Raw genomic sequence first — 23,935 nt, forward strand, 5'->3', positions numbered from 1 at the left:
CAGCCCTATTTCATCACTTCTCCTCCTTTCGTACAAAGGTGAGCACAAAGAACAGGTAATCACACCAGTCTGGTGCACTTACTCACGGAGATCAAAGGTAGACTACTGCAGGAATGAAAGGGAAAATTGGTAATTGGCTTTTTGTTTGGCTCTGTGAAAGGAAACGATGCATCTCTGCAAATGTTAGTAAGTAGGCAGTTCTTTCTAGTTCAGGATCGTACCTGATACTGCTCAACCTTGGCTGTATTTTGGCTTCATTAAAGGGTCACTGTAAAATAGCTTTAACTATCAGCAGGGAGATGTAATAATGAGGGGCGGGAGGGGCGGGAGTCAACCTGCCAATTAATGAACTAGACAAAGATATGAAGAACTGAGTAACACATTCTACAGATGACAGTCATTAAAATATGGGATATTGTAGATGTACCAAGGAATAAATTAAATACTACATTTGACAAGACCTCGACAGTCTGAGTAAGAGGAATTAAAGATGACAATTGAGGTTCAATGTTGATGAATGTTCAATGGTGCACTTAGTATAGAACAACCCTGAGCTATATCATATTCCAGACTGGAGACAAAATGGATTTAGATGTAACTATTTACAATAACATCAAACAGAAAAAGACAATATTCCATCTTTTAACATTTTTTTTCTTATATACTGCCATACCAGGTACAAACCAATATATGGATGCTGTTAGGGTCCACACTTACAGAGCTCGAGAGAGAAGCCTGGAGTGTGGCCCCTGGTTATGGACTGTGCCTGCAATAACGGAAGTGATTTGGGTGGTGGGGGGAGGGAGGGGCAGGAAATGAAACAGGGAAAAATGCTTGGGTAGTTGTGAATGAAGGCCCATGGCAATGTAACCCGAAGGTGGCTGCTTCAGAATGAGCTGGAAGCTCAAAGCTGCAGGAAAGAATGTTGCCAATTGGTAAGAAGGGGTGATTATATTAAAAAAAGGCAAGGCACAGTTGATTTATAGCTCATAGTATTGTACACCAGACCTGAGAAGAAAAATGTATCTGTTATGAGTATACAGAAAACTCATACAATGGTATATGAAATACAGACTTGCATCCCTAGGGATGGATTAGCTAAATTAAATCAATACAGCTTAAAGAACCGAAGGCTCAGAGCAGACCCAATTCAGTTTTTTCTACAGAATAAGCAATAAACTTTTATGGGACCATCTGAAAATTAAAGGAGTGATGCATCAAGCTGTGTTAGTGCTCTCACGCATGTTATATCGTGTATATCATGTGATTTGCACAATAGTTTGTAGCTCCATGCCCGAATTCCCGCCCCTATTACAATGACCTTCTTTACATATGATTTGCATGCATGAATAATATAACTGCATGCAAAAATGGTCATGCATAGTCAATTTGATGAATTTTTTTTTTAATTTTATTTTTATTGAAATTTCAATTATACAGACATCAATAATATGTCCCAGAAAACACAAGAACAATATATAATTACCAGGATATTAATAAAATCCACTTCCATAAGAACATAAGAAATTGGCATGCTGGGTCAGACCAAGGGTCCATCAAGCCCAGCATCCCGTTTCCAACAGAGGCCAAACGAGGCCACAAGAACCTGGCAATTACCCAAACACTAAGAAGATCCCATGCTACTGATGCAATTAATAGCAGTGGCTATTCCCTAAGTATAATTGATTAATAGCCATTAATGGACTTTTCCTCCAAGAACTTATCCAAACCTTTTTTCAACCCAGCTACACTAACAGCACTAACCACATCCTCTGGCAAGAAATTCCAGAGCTTTATTGTGCGTTGAATGAAAAAGAATTTTCTCCGATTAGTCTTAAATGTGCTACTTGCTAACTTCATGGAATGCCCCCTAGTCCTTTTATTATTCGAAAGTGTAAATAACCGATTCACATCTACTCGTTCAAGACCTCTCAGGATCTTAAAGACCTCTATCATATCCCCCCTCAGCCGTCTCTTCTCCAAGCTGAACAGCCCTAACCTCTTCAGCCTTTCCTCATAGGGGAGCTGTTCCATCCCCTTTAAGCCATATCTTGAATTGCAATGAAATTTGGGGAGAATCAATACAAAGTAGAACAATACTTCACAATCAAAAAGTAAATAAGTAAATAAGGGGGGGGGGGGGTGCAGATTATAATACAATCACCGGTTACTGCTTGGTTAACTTCACCAGAGGGTCCATAGGAATCCAAAAATTAACCCAATTGAGAAGGTTAAAAAGATATATTATCAATCTTCATTACACATTTGCAAGGAAACCATACAGTTATCTGAGCACCCAACTGTCGTACACAAGGACATAAAGCCAGGAATTTTTTCCGACATTGCTGTGTTGCTCTGGAAATATCCGGATAAATCCAGACCTTCTGGCCCTGATACAAGGATTCTCTATTTCGAAAAAATATTCTAAGGACGTTATCCCGAGCAGAAGAAAAAACAAAGTTAACCAAAAGAGTTTCCCTGTTTTTCAATCTGAACCTTAGCAGATGTTTCTAAAAAGTCAGAAAGATTTACAGATGGTGGAGGATTTGCAATCGATGATGCAACAGGAGCGGGGGCAGGGGATTCACCCTCTTGCTTATTATTTAGAAGAAAGTAGACCTTTGAAATAGATGGTATCATATCCAATGAAAAATGTAATATCTCTTGCAGATAATTTCTGAATTGTTCCCTGGGAGAGATGAATTTACATTTTGGAAAGTTTAACACCCTCAGGTTCAAATACCTGATTGAATGTTCCAAGTTTTCCACTCTTTTAGAGATAGCAAATTCTCCCTGAATTAAACCACTCTTGAGTAGATTGTATTTGGGACATTTTAGAATCCAGCTCTTCTAACTTAGATGAATGTGTTATAACCACAGGATTTAAAGAACTAAACTGGTTTTGAGAGTCTTTCAAAGCTGTTGTAAGAGATATAATAGAGCTTTCTAGCAAAGAGTCCAAAGTCACGACAGGGGTTTTAACTAGAAAAGGTTTAGAGGAAAAAGTTACCAGTGAGGTTTGTCGAGGCTTTCCATCGCTGCTCTGGGAATCTTCTAAGATCTCTCTCCCTTCTAAGGTGGGCATCTTTGCGGGAAACCCAATATGTTCCACCTCTGAGCTTGTAGATATTCCTGCTATCAGCGGTGTAGATGTCCGCACACAATCGCTGGAGGCACAGAGCACTAGTTTGCCTGGGAGACCTGCCTCTATGGCAAGCACTGCCCCAGACGCCTTCCATCCCGGTGGCACGCCCGGTCTCTCAGCCGCGTCGTGTGAGGGTGGTGAGGGAGTCGCCGGGGCTCTAGGGCTAAGTGATACTTCATCCAGTAGTGCAGGGGTTTGCTCTTCTCCAACGCTTACAGCAGATGCAACATCCGGAGCTAAAAAATCTGTGGCGAAGCAAAAGCCCTCTACACTCGTCTGTATCATGGCTGGCTGAAGGGGGGGCCGAGGCCACGTCCCTCAATAGGCCTTTTCTCTTAGTTTACGGCATAGTCAGAAAAGGAAATTAGCAAAAGGACAAGGTTACTCCGGAGCCAGAGCTATCGCGTCCACCCCTCACGGCGCCATCATGATTCTCTCCTGATGAAAATATTTTATCGTAGCCGACCAAGAAGGTGGTCAGCTGTGATAAAACAACAACACCTATTTGACATGCTTTAGACATGTGGCGGGAGGCCTGGGACCTTAGCATGGGTCCCGAGGCTCCCGCTGCACATTTAAATCAGCAGGAAAAAAAAAAAATAGCGGCAAAACATGGAGGTTGAGTGGGGATCAGTACTGACTCTTGTCTCAATCCAGGGCCAGCAGTTGAGGCAGCCCCGACTCCTCCCAAAATGCAAATTAAAAAAAATGCACCCACATTACAACAGCCTCGGCCCCTTCACATCCCCAAATCCCTCCAATAAAATAAAGGCTTTGACCCCCCCACTTCTCCCCAAATCTCTCCAATAACATAAAAGCTCTAGCCCCCCCCCCTTCCCATCCCTATCCCCCAAGTGACACTGATGACCCCCTCCCCCCAACCCTCCAAGTGACACTAATGGCTCCCCTGATTTAAAAAAACAACAAAAAGATCCCAGGCCTAACTGTTCCCCCCAAAAGGAAAAAATAAAAAAGGTGTCCCTGTCTCCATCCTCTTCCACCCTTCCCCACCCCCCTCCCATACCCCTCTGTACCTAAACATGGTTCCAGCATCAGGGCTGGGTGCATGGCTCACACCTGGCCCGGCTGGGTCCGATCCCAGTTACATGGCTGGGGCAAGGTCAGGTTGGCACCATTTTGGAAAATGCTGCTGATTGGGCCGGGTGCGAGGGTGCACCCAGCCCCGAAGAGGGATCCATATTTAGGTATGGGGGGTGGGAAGAGGAGCTGGGGATGGGACCCTTACCTTTTTTTTTTCTCGGGGGTGGGGTGGATTGGGGCCCAGGACCTTTTTTTTCCTGCGGTGGGGGATAGATAGGATGAAGGGTCATGTGCCATTATTTTATTGGAAGGATTTAGGGGAGCCATAGCCTTTATTTTATTGGAAGGAAATGGGGGGGGGGGGGGGGGGGGGGGAAGACTGGGGCCATCACCGCATCAGTGCATTTTTAAAAATTTACATTTTGGGGGGGAGTTGGGGACGCTTCAACTGGCAGCCCCAGGTTGAGACAACCTTCCCGTTTTGCTGCTACTTTTTTTCCTGCTGCTTTAAATGTGCGGTGGGAGCCTCGGGACCTGTGTTAGGGTCCCAGGCCTCCCACTGCATGTCTAACTCATTTCAAATAGGTGCTATTTTATCTCAGTCAGCCCTAATAATACATTAACATCAAATTGACTATGCATGGCCTTCTTTGCATGCATTTGCATTATTTATGTAAGTAAATCACATGCAAAGAAGGTCATTGTAAAAGGGGGAGGGTATCTGGGCAGGGAGATGCAAAATGCCATTTATATCATGTGATATGCGCAATATAATGCGAGTTAGAGCACTAACGCAGCTTGATGCATCACCCCTAAGTTTACTGCTTTAAAAGTGGTATTGATAAATTCCTATTAGTAAATGGAATCACAGGATTTCGGTGGTGAGTTTTTAGACCAGAAGAACTATGAGAATCCATCAAATATTGTCAATATAAAAATTAGACAGATAAAGGTGATTTTTTAGAGTTGTGCATGCAAAAACCAGCGCATATGCTGCTACATAGCATATACTCACATGTTGGCTATTTTATAATCCTCCAAATACACATGTAAGTAAGAATGTGTGCATAAATTTGTGCCTGTGAAAAAGGGGTGGGCCAAGAGGGTTCCGGAGCTAGGGTAGCATTTACTCATATAAGTTGCTATTTTATAAGCAATTCATGCATTTAAATTTGGCAGCCTATTCACTTATATTTACATCTGCCCTCTATCTAGAGTATGTAATTGTAAATGTCTTAAAGGTGAAATACTCACTGGGTAGGGGTCTGGGAGAAATGGGGAAGTTGAGGCTGAAGAATCAGGAGGGTCTTGATGACCTGCAGATAGACTGGGCAAACTGGTAAACAAATTGGTAAAACTGGTAATTTCATTGCCACGCACATGTTAGAAAATCTCTCACCTTACACATGTAAAAGTCGACTTAGAGGGGGTAAATGCTTATATATTGCTCAGGTAAATTTTCATGAATATATTTTTAAAGCTAGAGGCAAAAATATGCGAGTATAGTAGTTGCACGCCACTTCTCCAGATAAATTCCAGTGTTAACAACTAAATCTTGAAAGCGATGTTACAGTTCCAGCTGCTGTGTAGTCTCCCCTCCAGCAGGGGACCCCAGCAAACCCTGCTCAGAACCGTACCTTCCAGCATGTCTTTGGTCCCTGGCCTCTACCTTTCCTACAGCCTCCGCGCCACCGGAGGACCTCCATGAGCTCTCGAACCTGGCTGGCCAAGCCCTTCTCTCCTGCCTACACCACACCCAGACTCCTGTGCTACTTAACTCTGTCTGTTCTTCACCTCAATGCTTCGGCATCGAGTCCTTCTTGGTTCCATGCTCTAGCCACCCATGCCTTGTGGTCTTTCCAGTGTCTTTCTCATGGCCCCTGGGCCTTCTGACTCTTGTTTCCTGTTTCTTGTTCCTTAGCCTCTAGGCCTTCTGTTCCTGATTCCCTTGTCAGTCCTGTGGTCCTCTGGCCTCTGTCCTGTCAGGCCTAACCTGAGACTCCCAGGTCTCTTCAGTCCCTAGGCCTCTCTGTTCCTAGCCTCTGGCCTATTCCTGAGACTTCCTAGCTTTCTTCCTGTTTCTAGGCCTCTCTGTATCTCACAAGGCCTTCCTACACTGCCTTCGGGCATTCCATGTTCCATGTTTAGTGTAGTCCTAGTCCTGGTTGTCCTGTCTTGTTCTAGTCTGTCTTTCCCCAGTCTCTGTTCCAGTGTTCCAGCTCCATGCTTACCCGCATCCAGTTCCATGCTTACCTTCATTGTGTTCCTGTGTTTCCGTTCCACCCTTACCTGCATCCAGCTCCAGTCTGTCCAGTTGTTCCAGTCCACTCCTACTTCCATTCAGTTCCACTCTTACTTGCTCTCAGTTCCAGTTAACTCTTACATGCACCCAGATCCAGTCTAGTCCAGTTGCTCCAGTTCACTCCTATCTGCATTCAGTTGCACTCTTACCCGCTCTCTATTTCAGTGTTCCAGTCCTCTCTTTCTTACCAGTACAGAGCTCCAGTCTGTTCCAGTCCACTCCTACCTGCACCCAGCTCTAGTCTATTCCATTTGTTTCTGCTCCATGCTTACTTGCATCCAGAGCTCCAGCCCCATCTGTACTCCATTCCTGAGCCCCAGTCCAGCCTGTACCTTATTCCTGAGCTTCAGCCTTTCCAGACCGTTCACTTTGACTCCCAGCCTTGCCGTCCTCTGCCATTCTAGAGGTGGGGTTCTACCACACCTTTGCTACAGGCAAACCCTTAACAGTAATACTTATCCGGACAAGTTCTGACTTATCTGGTTAAGTAGCAGCAAAGTTGCTATTTATCTGGACAAGTCTTAAAATGATACTTATCTGGCTAAGTCAGGTAGCCGGATAAGTCTTAAAAAGCAATACTTAACCGGCTATCTGCCAGGCAGATAAGTAGCATGTTTAGACTTATCCGGCTACCTGACTTAGCCAGATAAATGATGTTTTAAGACTTATTGGCTTAGGTTTTATCGCTACTTAGCTGGATAAGTTATAATTTATCTGGATAAGTGTTACTACTTAGCCATTTAAACTGGATAAGTGCAATATTTATTTGCATGTTTTTTTTACATGTACACACATGCAGCAAGGTGCATTTATGTGTATTTTATAACCTGTGTATATTATCCTCCCTATCTTTCCTGTTTTTTATACTATTGAAAAAATTCCGTAGATGGATAACATTTCTGGACCATTCATGCTCTGTCTGTTATATAAAATGAAAAATACAGATGTCCTATATTTTGAAAGTGGAGCATTTACCTTTTTGATTACTAATTTGCTGTACATGTAGAGGGTAATTCTATAATAGTCCACATAATAATAAAGTGTACACGCATAAGTTTATGTGCATAAGTTTGCTTTGAATATCCTCGGATAATTGTCTGGGTATACACACAAGTTACCTTGCACAAAGTTACACCTGCTCCAACCAGAGTGTAACTTATGTGCATAAGTATGTGCATAAGTCACAACTCCGGGTTATGCATGTACTTTTATGTGCATTGTGTCCATATCAATTTTAGAATAGCCATTTATGCGCATAAATCCCAGTTTTTATGTATGTAAATGGCTTTGAAAATGATTCCCCGTTGGCAGATAATGTTAAATGCAGGGCATATATATGCATAAGTACTTAGCAATAAAGGGAATCTTCTCACTGCTACAGGAACTGATGGCAAGAAATTGTCGATACCGGCAGTCGCACAGTTCTCTACCACTTGAAACCAGAACAATGCATCGGAGTTTGAAGCTTTATTTGTTTTTATTCACTCAGACGTCATGTCCTAATTCCAACTGAAGGCGCTCTGTCCCAGTCCCCACTTCCGGCATCTTCCCAAAGCTCTGAAAACATTCCATCCCTTGTTAAACTACCTCACTCCAACCACTGATTCTGAAATTACTAACATTTCAGTTAGTAGTTTTTACTCATCTGCTGTTGGAGCTGGGTGGCTGCAGAAACGAAGGGTAAAACAGTCACAGGACTTCAAGCTATTCATAAGAGGCAGCATACGACACAACTGCACAAACCTCTCTCTCTCTCTTCCTCAAAAATTCAATCTTTTTTTCTTGAAAAAGAAAAACGAATGCCTTTGTTCCACAGCCATTTCATAAGTACAATAACAAATAGCAGGGTGCATATTTATCTGGATTTTGACTTGCTTTCCAGGTGATACTAAAGGAAATTGGTCTTCAGTTTCATGGTTTATAATGCACCTGGGGCATATATTAAAACCTTTATACCCTGTCATGCATTACTGCCTAAACTAGGAGATTTGATACTAGACTTGAACCGCTGTGAAGCCCAAGATCGCAGGCATCAGTACTTCCTACAAGAGAGAGACCTGTTTTTGTGTAAATCAGGTCATGGATTGGCACACAGGAAAGACCTGGTTTTCAGGTGCTTCCAGAGGGAAAGTTGGTACAGAGCTAGAATCATATTGTTTAGACTGTGCGGATTAACAGTATACTGCAAAATTAGGATCACCAGATTAAGGAGAAGATGGGATAGTCCTGGATTTTTCAACAGTCTGGAACTTTTGTCAATTACAAAATTCAGGAAATAGGAGCAAGAAATCCCTAGGTTTATTCGTTTGTTCCTTAGGGATTATAAGCAGGTGGTCAGCCTAGGTGAATTGTATCTTGGGGGGGCCTGAGGACACCAACAGACAATTTATGCCTTGCTTTGGTGAGTTAAAACATAACCAGAACCTTTTGTTGGAGTTCCAAAAAACAGGGTAGCGGCTTTGCAGCTACATAGGCGGTGAGTCTTAAAAGTTTCACTTAGCCAGCTAAGTCAGATAGGTGATACATCGATAAGTAGTTCTCTTTAAGATTTATCCAGTTTTCTTACGTATCCAGATAATTGTTTGCATCGCGGGATGCAGTATCGTGGTGTGCAACACATTACCGTCCCGCGTGTCCAAACCAGGAGATAAGTCGGGCCGGTACACGCAGAACGGGTATTCAAAGCTGCCCGAGTACGTGCTTATCTACTGCTATGTGCACATTTTGAAAAAGGGATGGGGCGTCGTCGTGTGTGGGGGAGGCCAATAGATGTGTGTGTCGGGGTCCCCTGCCTCTTAACTTTATTACTGCTATGCATGGCATGTAAATCATAAAAGAAAAAATCTAGGCTAGTCAGCGGCTTATTATGGGTTGGAGCTAACAGGGGGAAAGGAAGACAAATAAACTAGGGGGATTTGGAAGTCCTATCCCTAGCCTGCGTGAACTGGGAAAAAAACTATTGAAACTGGCAAGGCGTTGTTGCGTGTCCCTTTTAGTTTAAAACTTTTTAGTAACACAAAATTATCAAATACACAAACCTTCAGAGTGTAGTGTGTCTTATGCACTCCAAAGGCAAATCAGAAAAACAATTAAATATTTGCCATTTTCACTTTCTTCTTTCCTCTCACCCTCACTTGCAGCCCAGAACAAAACCTCGTGACCCCCTATCCCATCCGAAACATCCCCCCACTTACCCCATGGAAGCAGGATTTGCGTGCACACGTGCGCGCATGTTTGCACGTTCAGCCTGATGCCACACACGCATATATGCGCCTATGTTATAATAGTGGCTGCCATTGTATTACATAGGTGCTTATATATGCGCATGGCATCAGATAGGCTGAAAGCACGTACATGTGTGCCCTATTTGAAATGTGCATGCAAATCCCGCTTCCATCACATAAGGGGGTCAGTGATACACCAGTATCCCACTTCCCCCTTACATAGAAGATTTAGGGAGACAGGGCAGGTAAGAAAAAATTATGTTTTTGGCCCAGATGGGCTGTGTAGGTGTGTGCGAGAAAAGCCCTCATTTTGTCGCTCGCAATGATAGCCGCCATAATAGCCATGACCTGCGATAATGCTGGCTATCCCAGGATAAAATATTTTTCCTCTCTACCGTCAAAAAAGGTGTCATTTCCAATGTTAAATCCCGCATTAGCGTGCGTTAAATTTTTGTGACATGCGGTAGGAGTCCCTTATTTGATTAGAAAGCTATCTTTTGCATTCTTTTTATAATTTTTGCATATAAATGCATGACGCGTTTATTGAGCATTAGATTCCTTTTATCGCTCGATGAGGCCCTAACGCTATTTGATGATTGACCCTGTTAGCCGGATAAGAAGCGCTTTTAAAACTTAAAAAAGTCAGAACTTTTTCAGATAAGTGTCACGCAACTACTATACCCACATTTTTATGTTTGACATTAAAAATACTAAAATAATAGACCCAAACTTATATGACATGAAACTAAATACATTAAATAGAAGACCTGTCATATATAAGATGTGGATTGAGAGTGCCTTCATACGATGCGAACTGAATGAGTTCAGCTATCGTGTATATGAGCCGTGTGGTGGCTTCTAAATCATTAGGCACCTCAATTTGGTGTTAATTGTTATGTTGATGTCCACGGTTTTACGTACTCTTCAAATTACTTTCATAACTGTAAATATGATAACCGCATTGGCCTTAGCCACTACTTATCATGTACTTGCGTGTATAATCAATCTTGTGCTGCCGACACCGAGGTGTTTCGGAGCGGGGCTCCTTCTTCACGGGCTATGCATTATCAAGAGAGACCGCAAGAATGCTGTGGAAAACTGCATAACATAAAAAATGCACCATTACATACATCCTGAAAAGATTGACACTAGCTGTCACTTAATTAGGTCACTGTGCTGGAGACCGGGATATATACTTGCTGTAGTGGCTGTGTAAACTTCTGTGGACTTCGGCGTTAGAAGTGCTGATTGCTGAGCTCCGTGTATATGCGGTACTGCTGACGTCACTGGGATTGTAGTGACGAGGGTGGATTCTAAATCAATGACAACCACTCGATTTTGTCGTTGAGTCCATTGGGTTCTAGTGTGTTCAAACGGTGAATCCACTGATTTTCTTTTCTGTTAAGAATGCTTTCACGATCCCCACCTCGCCAAGATGTCCGCACCTGCTCTAACACTGCCCATTCCAAATCGCCAAAAGAGTGGCCGGTATCAACGCAGTGCTGCACCATGGGAGCCTTGAGATCTTTATTATTGATCCTGCATTTGTGTTCTGTAAGTCGAATCCGTATTTTTCTCTTGGTCCTACCTATGTATATCTTAGGACAGGGGCATTGTAATGTATATATAACATAATCAGAGTTGCAATTGACGTCACTGCTTAACTTTACCACATATCCTGTGTTTGGATGGGTCCAGCTGGTGCCCTGATGGGCTTGTGAGCAAAATATGCATTTACCACAAGTGGTTTGCCCGGTGGTGACGGGATTGATTGGTTCTGGAATTGCTGCTCTGATAATATGTTGTCGAATGTTGCGTCCTCTTGAGTACGCAAACATGGGTGCATGACTGAATACTGGGTATGGACTGAGGACGTGCCAATACTTCATCAAAATATTTCTGATCTGTGTGGTCAATTGGGTATGTTGAAGAACACAGATTAATTCTGTACTGTTAGGTTTGCTCTTGTATTGCAAAAGGGATTCCCTGTTGGAATATATTGCCCTTTTATAAGCGTGATTAATCACCTGTTTAGGATAGCCTCTGACAGCAAACCGGGAGAATAATGTTTGCGCTTGTTTATGAAACTCTGCTTCTTCTGAACATAACCTGCGTATCCTGAAGAATTGTCCAACGGGTAAGCCTTCTTTAAACCTCCTTGGATGGTGACTATCAAAGCGTGATAAATTATTTCTATCCGTTGGTTTCCTGTATAAGGTGGTTTGTAATGTAGATCCCTTCTTAATTATTTTGATGTCCAGGTAGGATATGGTCTCCTTATGATATGTAATTGTGAATTTTAAGTTTGGATGGGCTTGGTTCAACCACTGATGAAACTGCAGGATCTTCAGGATACGCAGGTTATGTTCAGAAGAAGCAGAGTTTCATAAACAAGCAGTATGGATTTATCCTCTAGGAACTTATCCAAACCTTTTTTAAACCCAGTTACATTAACTGCTGTAACCACATCCTCTGGCAATGAATTCCAGAGCTTAACTATGCGCTGAGTAAAAAATAATTTTCTTCAATTTGTTTTAAATGAGCTACTTGCTAACTTCATGGCGTGCCCCCTGGTCCTTTTATTATCTGAGAGAGTAAATAACCGATTTACATTAACTTGTTCAAGTCCTTTCATGATTTTTTAGACTTCTATCATATCCCCCCTCATTGTATCTTCTCCAAACTGAACAGCCCTAACTTCTTTAGCCTTTCCTCATAGGGCAGCCATTCCATGCCCCTTATCATTTTGGTCGCCCTTCTCTGCACTTTCTCCAGTGCAGCTATATCCTTTTCCAGATGCGGTGACCAGAACTGCACACAATATTCAAGGTGCAGTCTCACCATGGAGCGATACAGAGGCATTCTGTTTACTTTTTTGATTGCCACAGCACACTGGATGCTGGGGTCTCAGCTTTGGCCGGGTAGCAACTCCTGGGTCTTGGTCTAGACCAGAACCCAGGCCTGATACTGGGGCTTGGTCCAAAGAATGGATCCTAGAATCTGGGACTTAGCATAGGCCAGAGCCGAGGTCCAGGCTCAACACCGGTGCCTGGTTCAGAGTCTGGGGCCATGTCCGAAGCCAGGTCCCTATTCCTTTGGCCTCGGCTGAGATCTAGGCTTGATGCCAGGGCCAGGCCCAGAGACTGGGTTTCAATGTCTGGTCCTTAGCTTAGGACCAGGCTTGACATCAGGGCCTCAGCCCTGGAACAAGCCCAGGCCCTGAGGCAGGAGCACTGGCTGGGTAGGTCCTCTTTTTGTCTTCTTTCTTCTGCAAATGACATCATCCGCTTGGGATGCATCTGATTAAATTAACTCCAGTGCATTCTCCTCAGCTGAGGGAGTCATTTTGCTCTATGGCTTTGTATGGCATTGAGATCTGGCTTCCAGGCTGGACCCTGGTGACTGGACCTGGGCTCTTGGCCTGGCCCAGGCCCTAGCCTCGAGTCCTAGTCCTAGCCTGGCCATGGCATTATACACTTGATAGATCATATAGATGAGGGGTTGGGAAATTTTCTGACCCCGGAAAAATTTTTTGGGGGGCCTGGGCCTTTGCTCAGGCATAGGCTGAGCCCCAGCATCAGCCCGGGCCTAGACTGAGTCACAGACACCACACCTGGTCCTAGTCTCCGGCTCCCGCTTTAGGCCTTGGCCTGTGCCCTAGATGAAGCCCTGGCCTCTAGCCTAGGCCTAGGCTGAGGTACCAGCGTCATGTTCATTCTTAGGCTGCGGCTCCTGGTTTGGGCCTCCCCCTATTCCTTGGGCCTAGGCCTAAGCCCGACCAGACGTTTTAACCAAATGAAACAAATTGGCCCCCAAACTAAACAAATTGGCCCCTTATTTTTCTTAGCATTTCATTGCCCATCTTATCATTTTGGCCAGGTGGATAGTAGTCTACTCCTATCACTATTCTCTTCCCTAACACACATGGGATTTCTACCCATAAAGATTTTATTGTGCATGTACTCTCTTGCAGGTTCTTTATCCTGTTGGACTCTATGCCATCCCGAACATAAAGCACCATCCCGCCCCAAGTTAATCCACCCTATCATTGCAGTATAACTTGTACCCCGGTATAGCAGTGTCCCATTGGTTATCCTCCTTCCATCCAGGATCTGAGATGCCAATTATGTCTACCTTTTCATTCAGTGCTATACATTCTAACTCTCCCATCTTACCCCTTAGACTTCTGGCATTGGCATACAGACATTTCAAAGTGTGTTTTTTGTTTCTATTAACAACCTGCTTTTCAGAAGACAGGGATAATTTGGAATCCTTTAATTTAGGAGGTTCTTTACTTATAGGCACATGGACTACTTTTGCCTTAACATTGGCAGTCTGCACTTCCGTGGCCCCCCCCGCCCCCCCCCCCCCCATGTCTCCTTCCCCCCAACGCCATACATATCACACAGTACTCCATCTTTGGTGAAACAAGGCCGCAGCATTTATTAACATGAATTAACATGAATCAACATAATTACATTCCCAGTACCCGAGCCGTCGTCGCTCTCAACCCTAGAGCATTCCGGGCGTCCAAACCGGCGTCCGCCGTTTAAGCCAGTACGCCACCATCTTCCCGGCCCCCCGCCGTGACCAAGCCAGGGGGCCATTCCTCCAGGCCGCCCACGCCTGCATACACGCACTTTCTTTTCCCCGAGGACTTCCGGTCCCTCCTGACCGTGTCCTCGAGGTCCCCCCTTACCTACCGACTTGGGTACTCCCGCCCCGCTGCGACAAATCCTTTCCTTATTGTCGAAATGTGCCTTGTCCTCTTCTCCCCCTGTCTCCGGCTGACTCCGCCTCTTTTCAGCATCCCTTTACTCCTCTGGGTGGGTGGGTGGGTGGGGAACCGGCGAGCGCAGGCAAGGAAAAGGCCGAGGCCTGCGCTCGCCGCCTCCTTAAAGGCCCCCGGGTCTCGTGAGAGACCCGCGGGCTGACGTCATCACGTTGATGACGCGCCGGCGCTGCCGCGCGCGTCATCCCGTCGCTCCTCCCCGCCCGTGTGGAATCGTGCGCCGCCGCGCCGGACCTTCAGGGCGCCAGGTAGGGGGTGGGGGGGGTCCCCCCCTTCGGCAGACGCCATGTTAAGGGGGGGCCCTCCCCGCACGAGGCGAGTCGGTCCCGTTTTATTGGAGCCTTTCTTTTGGGATGCCCCAATTATCCTGTTTCATTAGTATCCTTCAAACATACTTCCCTCTGAACCATGCGCTGCTGAGTGACTGTCGGCTTTTTTGATTATTTGGGCAAACGATGGGAACACATTTCTCATTTTTCATTACATTTGCAAACACCTACCCCTTAAAAAAAACAACAAAAAAACATTCACCAAATGCTGCAGAGTTGTTGAATTTCATTATTTTCTGTCTTTCAAGCAGAAATTCTGCCATAAATTCTATGGTCAATAGTTTCACAAAAATATGCAGAATATTCATAAAACTGTGACTTGAGGATTCTACTTCCTTAAGGAGAAGTCGACGGCCTTATGATGAGAACAATGGCTGTGATTTGCAGGAAAGTCCAGGTGATGAAATTGTCTCTGTATGACTGGGTAAATCAGTTCATCCTGTGCCTCTAGGATCCAAGCTGAAACTGAAGTGTTGCCGTCATCTGGCTTTCCCAGTAAACAAATTAACACAAAGTATAACCTGTGTTTTACTGACTTGTACTCTGACATAGATAACATGGGATTACAACCAGGGAAGTAATTTAATTCTAATTTGTCGTCTATTTTGACCTTTCTGTCATCTATTGATATTTTAATTTCTCTCCCTGACATTTGGCAAATCCCTAGGGGTTTTGCTGGAATAAATGCTAAATAAACATCTCTAGGCATTTAGACTTCAATATATGCAAATACATTTTTGAAAATCTTTGCATATACTACTGCTACTACTTAGCTACTGTGTTTGAAATGAGTTTACCTCAGTGTATTTACAAAAAGATTATATGTTTGCTATTTGCACATTGTCCCACCTTGCCATCCTTTTCTTCTTAAGTACTGGAATCTATAATGCCCAGGAAACGGAGGCATTGTTGCAATTCAAAATTCAAGATAACTCTAAAGCCTGTCAAAACAGATTGAGTGGCTAGAGGGATTGATTAAATGGACTGAGAGCTCTCTAGTCATGGTTAGTGCTTGTGCGTCAGGATTATTGCTTGTACACAGCTAATGTTACATGGTTATGAGTCATTGGCACAGAAAGTCAGTTTAATATCCCCAGAAAGGATTTATGTCAAAGGTGTTCTCATGTCCTCAGTTCCTATATCTCTACTGTACAGTGCCTTGTAAAAGTCTTCACATCCTTGTACATGTCTTACAATCTACCGTCTACAAAATACAAATCAAAATGCATTAAAGTAGGAGTTTGTTTTACTGGGCTACCCAACATACTCTACATTTTCATTGTGAAAGAACAATTATACAAATATTTCAAAAGTAATTAAGAATAAAAAAAAAGGTCTTCATACCCTTTGTCCTAGCAAACCCAAATTAGCTCCAGTTCAAAAAAATTGCCATAACAAGGGGCATAATAAGATAAACAGAGTGCACCTGTGTCCATTCACAGTAGTTGAGCTGATTCAAATACTCTTGGATAAAATTAATTTGTATGAGGTGAATTTGAAGCAAAGGTCAAAACAAGGAACTGTCAAAGAACTTGGGGATAACGTTATTCAAAGGTACAGACTGGGGAAGGTTATAAAACAATTTCAATGCTTCTTGGGGCAATATCAGGCCCATCATTGTAAAATGGAAACAGTTTGGCACAACCAAGACACTGCTGGGGTCTGGCCATGCCACCAAAGTCAGTAGCCTTGGGTAAAGGAAACTGCTAAAAAAGCTCACTGTGATGACTAAGATTATTTTAAAAGAACTACAGAAATCTTTGGCTGAGACTGAGGAAACTCTTGATTGTCAAACAATTTCAAGATTAACTCCACAAATAAAGCTGTTTGGGAGTGTTGTAACAAGGAAGCCACTCTTGATGAAAAGCCATATGATGTGCTCCATAGCGAAGAAAGACTTAAGGGACTGTGCATAGATATAGGTTTTGTGGCTTGATAAAACCAAACTGGAACATTGTGGTCTCAATGCTAAGGCTGCATCTGTAAGATACCAATGAATTAATGCACTAAGAATGTGTTTAAAGGGATATATACCTTGAAACTCTATTACTCAAATTATGATCACCTCTTTCATACAATTTTTTTAGATAATTTCTTTTTGTACGTTTTTAATTGTTACGGAAGCGCTAGGAGAGCGGTTCCACTTTCTAGGGGATTGTGTGTCCTTGGACCAAGGCTTGACCCCAGAGGAACTCCGAAGAGATGCCGAGGCAGGCGATGCATGCCCGAGCATGGGCTGGACTGGAGCGAGACTGGACTGAAGACAGATGATGGAATCCGGAGCAGGGACAAGGCTGGAGCGAAGACAAGGATGACTGAAGGAACTGATCCTCCACCGGACCTGCACGCTTCAGGAAAACCAACAACACAATGGTGGTCTTTTGAACAGTCCTCTGACCGTTCCAAGCCCTTTTGGACCTGCCGCTGGGTAACAGCAAGAAGCAGCAGGCCGGATGGAGGCCAGGGGCAAATGAAGACTAGAACATAGAGATTCAGACGAAGACTCAGGTGAAGACGTACGTACTTGGACGAAGACTCGGAGTCAGGAGTGAAGTTCTGAAGCAAGGAGTCAGGAGCGAGAGCTGGGTTGAGACTGCGATGCAGCGTGCCCTACATAGCCCACCCGCGGGGCTGGGCGTGGACCACGCTGGGACCGACGTAGACTCTAGACAAGATAGTGGAATAACTGAGAAGAGCATGTTGCAGAAACTGTAGAGGCCTGCACCAGGGCACGCCCTACACAGCTGCCAGTGGCTGGTTGCGGACCATGCTGGATGGCACAGGTTCTGGCAGAGTCTTTAGGATGGACAGAACAGGCGCAAGGAACTCCGTAGACCAGGGACAAGGATTCAAGCGGAAGTCTCCCGGAAGCTTGTGTTGCGGTAGTGAGGAAGGCAATGTACCACGAAGCGCCCTACTCAGCCCACCCGTGGGGCTGGTTGTGGACCTTGACATGGCACGCCAGGAAAGGTGGCGACAAGGAACCAGGTGTACAGGACATCTGGACTGGATCACAGATATCTGGAATGGAGGGTCCAAAAAGCAGACCTGAAACTGATCCAATATTGCAGTAGCAACCAAAACAAGAGGATCAGTGAACACCAGGAGTTCTTTATTCTGCACAAAACATCATAAAAAGCCCGACTCAGGCCGAGTTTCGCTCTTTGAGCTGCTTCAGGGGCTATTATGTGTATTGCCGGTGGTTTGTCTCCATATAGCAGTTCAGCCTCTTAGGAAATGCTTAAATAATTACCACCACCATTCGATTGCTGCCGCTAACACTTCGCTGGCATCTATTCAGTCATCCTCCTGTTCGGACAAAGGTGAGCCAGTCGCCGAAATGTTAGCGGCAGCAATCGAATGGTGGTGGTAATTGTTTAAGCATTTCCTAAGAGGCTGAACTGCTATATGGAGACAAACCACCAGCAATAAACATAATAGCCCCTGAAGCAGCTCAAAGAGCGAAACTAGGCCTGAGTCGGGCTTTTTATGATGTTTTGTACAGAATAAAGAACTCCTGGTGTTCACTGATCCTCTTATCAGGAATGGAGGACAGACATCTAGACTGGATCACGGACATCAGGAACTGGAAGACAGACATTAAGACTGACCATGGACTTAGGAGCAGAAGACAGACATCAAGATTGGAACATGGACATCAGGACAAGGCAAGTTCCCACGAAGAACAGGAAACACAGGACCTTGAAGAAGCGATGGAACAGCGAGACTCCTGGAGCGAAGGACAGGAAGATCCCAGGAGCATCTAACTCCTTGAGAAGGCAAAGCTGGACTGAACGCTGAGCCCTTTTGTAGGGCTGAAGCGAACTACACCCAGGGAGGAGCTTGCAGGGGCCATACCTGGCTTGCCCTTCAAAATGAAGGAGAGGCGCGCGCCCGTGCCTAGGTGAATCCAGGAAGAAGAGCAGGATTGATGGTAGCGTTGTCCCCAGCCATGTGGAAGGCCCAGCGAGCAGCAGCATCAGTGGCAGCAGCCCTGCCGAGAAGATGAAGGAAAGGCAGGCTGCAGGAGCGGCTTCCTGCCGTGAAGAAGGAAGAGAAGACGCAGGCAGCGGCAGAGACGACCTCTCTGCCGCTCGAGGACCCCGGCAGCGGCAAGGCAGCTTCAGCCGCGGAGAGAGGCTCCCTTCGAGGACCAGGAGCGGCAGTAGCAGCAGCTGCATTGGCCATGAAGGGAGGCTCCCGGCGGGGCTCAGCCTGCTGGGCAGGACAGGAAACAGCCACGGAGGAGCCTGAAGACAGTGGCATGGCCTGCCGCGGGGGAAGGCATTAGCGGCCTGACTGGCCGCGAGGTAGGGGGCCTGGCTGCGCTCGGCGCAGGCAGGTTCACAGCATTAATATTTAACCACCCATACAAGTTGGTGAATATTTCTTAACCCCTTTTATTAAAGTTAAACCAAAAAACCAATTGTTTTTATCAAAAAGAAAAAAATTTTTTGGAAGGGAGAGGAGGGTTTCATACCACATTGTTTTTGTTACTACCATCCAGTAATGTACTCTTTATAATCATCAACCAACCTCCTCTGACCTGATTTTTCTTTGTTTTTGTATGTCTAGCGTGAATTAAAACTTTTTCATTAACTATTTAAACAATTGCAGACCAAATTTCGACCTTCAGTTAGCTTCTAGTGCCGACTCAATGTCGACTTTTAAAGTGCCCGCTTTCTTTCAGTCCTTTGATATAAACATTAAACCGACTTATCTGATTGAAAATGATCGTTTCCCAACAGGGCCTCGTTTCAGATGTGTGGATCTTTTCTCAGGGGATTTTCTATCTCCTTCAAAACTGTCGGAAGTGTTCGGCGCTTCATTTCTCAGCACATCTTTACATCCTAAAATCAGCTTCACGGTGTGGATGTGGTCTCTTATCGCCAGTTCACATTGAATCCCCATGTTTGCTGACTGCTTTTATATACATCTCCTGGTTTCAAGGATTACCAATCCGAAGTCATGTTTATACTAAGTCATCACGTATTTTTAAAGTAAAGAGCTCCAGTCTAGTTCTTCATTAAGTCCACCCAGTGATTGAGTTTGTAGTGTGAAAATCCAAAATGCCTCTCTTTGATTCAAAATGTCTATACGATTGCCACCGCGTGATGACAACTGGACGTGATCTAAAATTGTCCATTTTAATTGTGCAAAAGTATATTTGTTTTGTATACAATGTGCAACAATCAGATAAGTCGGTTTAATGTTTATATCAAAGGACTTGCACTGAAAGAAAGTGGGTGCTTTAAAAGTCGATATTGAGTCTGCACTAGAAGCAAACTGAAGGTCGACATTTGGTCAGCAATTAGTAATAGTAATAGTTAATGAAAAAGTTTTAATTCACACTGGACATACAGAAACAAAGAATAATCAGGTTGGAGGAGGTTGGTTGATGATTATAAAGAGTACATTACCGGATGGTAGTGACAAAAACAATGTGGTATGAAACCTCTCTCTCTCTCCCAACATTTTTTTTTCTTTTTGATAAAAAAATTGTTTTTTTGGTTTAACTTTAATAAAAGGGGTTAAAGAATATTCACCAACTTGTATGGGTGGTTAAATATTAAAAACGTACAAAAAGAAATTATCTAAAAAAATTGTATGAAAAGGCTGTATCTGTGGCATAAAACAAACACAGCACATCACTCTGCTAACCCCGTCCCTACAGTATAGCATGGTGGTGGCAGTAATATGTTGCGGGGATGCTTTGCAACAGCGAGGACAGGGAAGCTTGTGAAGACTGAAAGATGGATGCTGCAAAGTAAGGGAAGCTCCTGGAGAAAAAGCTTTTTCCAGTCTGCCACAGACCTGGAGAAAATTCAGCTTTCAGCAGGACAATCATCCTAAGCACAAATCAAAAGTATCAATGGAGTGACTCAGCAAAAAGAAAGTGAATGTCCTTGGGTGAACCAGCCAAAGCCCAGACCAGAATCCAATTGAATATCTATGGCAAGACTTAGGGGTCGATTTTCAAAGAAGCACGCAGCCGTCTATGTGCACTTGGCTCGCGCACATGAATGCGCCGATTTTATAACATGCGTACACCGGTGCACATATGTTATAAAATCTGATGGCTGCGCACATGTAGGTGCGGCACATGCAGGGGGATGAATTTTTGATAAATATATGCGGCATAGCAATCGGACCTCCCCCAGTTCCCTCCCAGTCCATTCCAAATAAGGAGCGGACTGAGAGGGAACTTCCCTTCCCCTCTACCTAACCTTCCTCCCTCTTCCCCTTCTCCTTTCCTCTCCGACCCCTAACCTCTTCCTATCTACTTATTTTTTTTGTTTCATTACTTACTGCTCCTCTGGAGCAGAAGTAATCTGCACGCACCAGCTGGATGCTGGTGTGCACTTCCCCGGGACAGCGTAGAATGGTGCTGTCCCGGCCTGCCCCCCCGCCCTGTCTCTCCCCGCCCAGCCCCCAACCCACCGGCCCGCCCCTGTGGAGAGGCTTGGCACTTGTGCACATACCGGGGTTTACGCGTAGCTGGCCCCATTTTAAAATGCACAAGGAAAGCCCGGCCATGCGCGTAAACCCTGTTTTTTACACGCATGGCCCTTTGAAAATCTGGGCTTTAAAGTCCACAGATAATCTTCAGCCTGCTTGAAAGAGCATGACCTCTTCCTCCAAGAAGAACTGGCAAAAACTGCACCATCCCACTATGCAAAGTTGGTAGACACGTATCCTAAATAACTCATGGCTGTTATTGCTGCAAAAAGGGCTTCACCATGTACTGAGTCAAGACTTATGCAATAAAGACTTTTTGGTTTTTTTTAATTCTTAAAAATGTAGAGCAGTGCTTCTTAACCATTGGTCCATGGACCAGCCTCTGGGGCCGCACAGGTACTGATTCCATCTGGGTGTCTGCCGCCACTAGTCAGACATTCTGTATTGTCCTAAATCTCTGGGCCAAAATATCCTGGTAGCAGCTTCACTCCAGGTCACACAATGTTGATATGGCTGCTGCTTCTGGATATGGAAACAGACTGCAGGTAGTCTCTAATTTTTCACTACCACTGGCACTGAACAGTTGATCGGGCCAACAGACTAAACATGAACATTGAGCTCAGCTGATCCTTGGACTGCCTCTTCTCCAGCTCTGTACATAAACAAAATATATCCAATAGATTGCTGGCTATACAGCCATGAAGGCTGTTGCCAGCACTAGGCCTCTTAAAGAAGTATCATCTACCATCCCACTGTTAATGGCTCTGGTCCAGGCAAAGTGTGGGGAGCACCAGATAACAGATTGAGGCTGGAGCAAGGTTTGGGTGATCTGGTGAGGCTGGAGCAAGGCTTGGACAATCTGATATAACTGGAGCAAGGCTTGGACAATCTGATATAGCTGGAACAAGGCTTGGGCAGTCTGGTGCAATGGAAGCAAGGCTTGGGCATGTTGGTAAGACTAAAACCAAGGCTTGGACTGGAAGGGAGTGCAGGTAAGGCTGGATCTCAGGAACAAAGTGCAAGCAAGACTGGAACTCAGGCTGGGACAGGAACGGACTAAGATAGGGCAAGACAGGGAGAACATAGAATATGGAACATAAAGCCCAAAGGCAGCAAAACAGGAAAATCCCGAGGGGCAAGACAGGGAGAGGCCCAAAGAGGCCACAGAGGTAGGCAAGGCTTGGATAGGCTACAGCTCAGGAGTAGGCCAAGATAGACCGCAAAGCAAGGAAGAGAGCCAGAAGGCCCTAAGACCACAACGCAAGGATAGGAGCCGAAGGCTGAATGGCTACAAGGCATGGCTGAGGTCAGAAGGTTCAGAGGCCATAAGACAAAGCAAGGATAGGCCTGAGAATGCTGCAAGGCAAGAGTGGCTAGGGAAAGAAGCCAATAGAGACTTGATGCAGAAGCATCAAAGTAAGAGACAGGCATGATTAAGTAGGACTGGAATCTGGGGGTGGTGCAGGCAGGAAGGAGGAGCCTGACCAGCTAGAGAGATCCCCTGGTGGAGCAGAGGCTGTAAGACAGGTTGAGGCTGCATATCAGCTGAAATCATAACACCCACAGACAATCAATGTAAGTATTTTTAGCCCCTGGCTACACTGTCTTCCAGAGTGAGGAGACTTGATTTTTTTCCTTCCCCTGCTTTGGGTGCAAGAAGCAGAGCTTCTTTGTCATAATTCCTGTAATTAAAATATTACGGGGTGGCAGGGTTGAGACTGGGGGGGGGGGGGGGGGGGGGTGTGGAATCCTGCACTACTGCACTTTAGCTATGGATGAAACTCCCGTGCTCTTCAACCACAGAAATGACCTCCAGAACTGTCAGTTCCAGGAGGGAGATTTTAGGCCAGTCTTGAATTTCTGATAATCCCAACGTGATGCATTCTAATACGACCAGCACTTATTCAATTGGGTAGGATAAGGGAGTACAAATACCACCATACATAAGGATATACGTTCAAATCCAGGATTAGTCAAAAAATAATCTCCCGGTACTGGGTATCTTGACAGCTCTGGAATGCTTCTTCTTCTTCTCCCCCTCTTCAGGTGTCTCTCCCAACCCTATCAGCTTAGGAGGTCAGCCAACCAGTCCCTGGGTTCAAAAATGTTGAGAAATACTGGTGTGGCGTATGTTGTGTAGATCAGTGAAACAAACTCTTACTTTAATGCATTTTGATTTATATTTTTTTAGACAGGAGGATGTGAGAAATGTACAAGGGTGTGAAGACTTTAATAAGGCACTATATTTTTGCCAGGTCAAGTATGTTGGAGGAGGAATGTTCGTAGAGGTTTTGCATGTCTTGCGTTCTGAGCAACTCTCTCTCCTCCTTAAATTTCCCGAGATTCACAGTCTTTGCCGTACAGCTGTAGGTACCCTATATAACAACTGTGTGAGAGCGCTGGCTCACCCATAAAACTGGGTCTCTCTCAGAAGATAAAGGTGATGGGCGGAGAGCTGAGAGGCTCGTCCTGCTTTAATCTCTGATTCCACTTCACAACTTACTTGGCATCTTTGCATAGGATCCACAAGGGACTGATGTGTGATGCAGTCCTATGGCAGGTTTCTTTAAAGTCCTGCCACTACTCCTAGCTGCTTACTTACCATGAGAAAAATAAATTATGAGAAACTCCCTTTTATTTAGC

General features: G+C 44.8%; 1 pseudogene; it reads right to left on the reverse strand.

Moving 5' to 3' along the window:
• LOC115089436 overlaps positions 1-23,935 on the reverse strand; it is a 1,328,227-nt pseudogene that overhangs the window by 310,483 nt on the left and 993,809 nt on the right.

The sequence above is a fragment of the Rhinatrema bivittatum genome, chromosome 4 (genome assembly GCF_901001135.1).
Source record: "Rhinatrema bivittatum chromosome 4, aRhiBiv1.1, whole genome shotgun sequence".
NCBI classification, from domain to species: Eukaryota; Metazoa; Chordata; class Amphibia; order Gymnophiona; family Rhinatrematidae; genus Rhinatrema; species Rhinatrema bivittatum.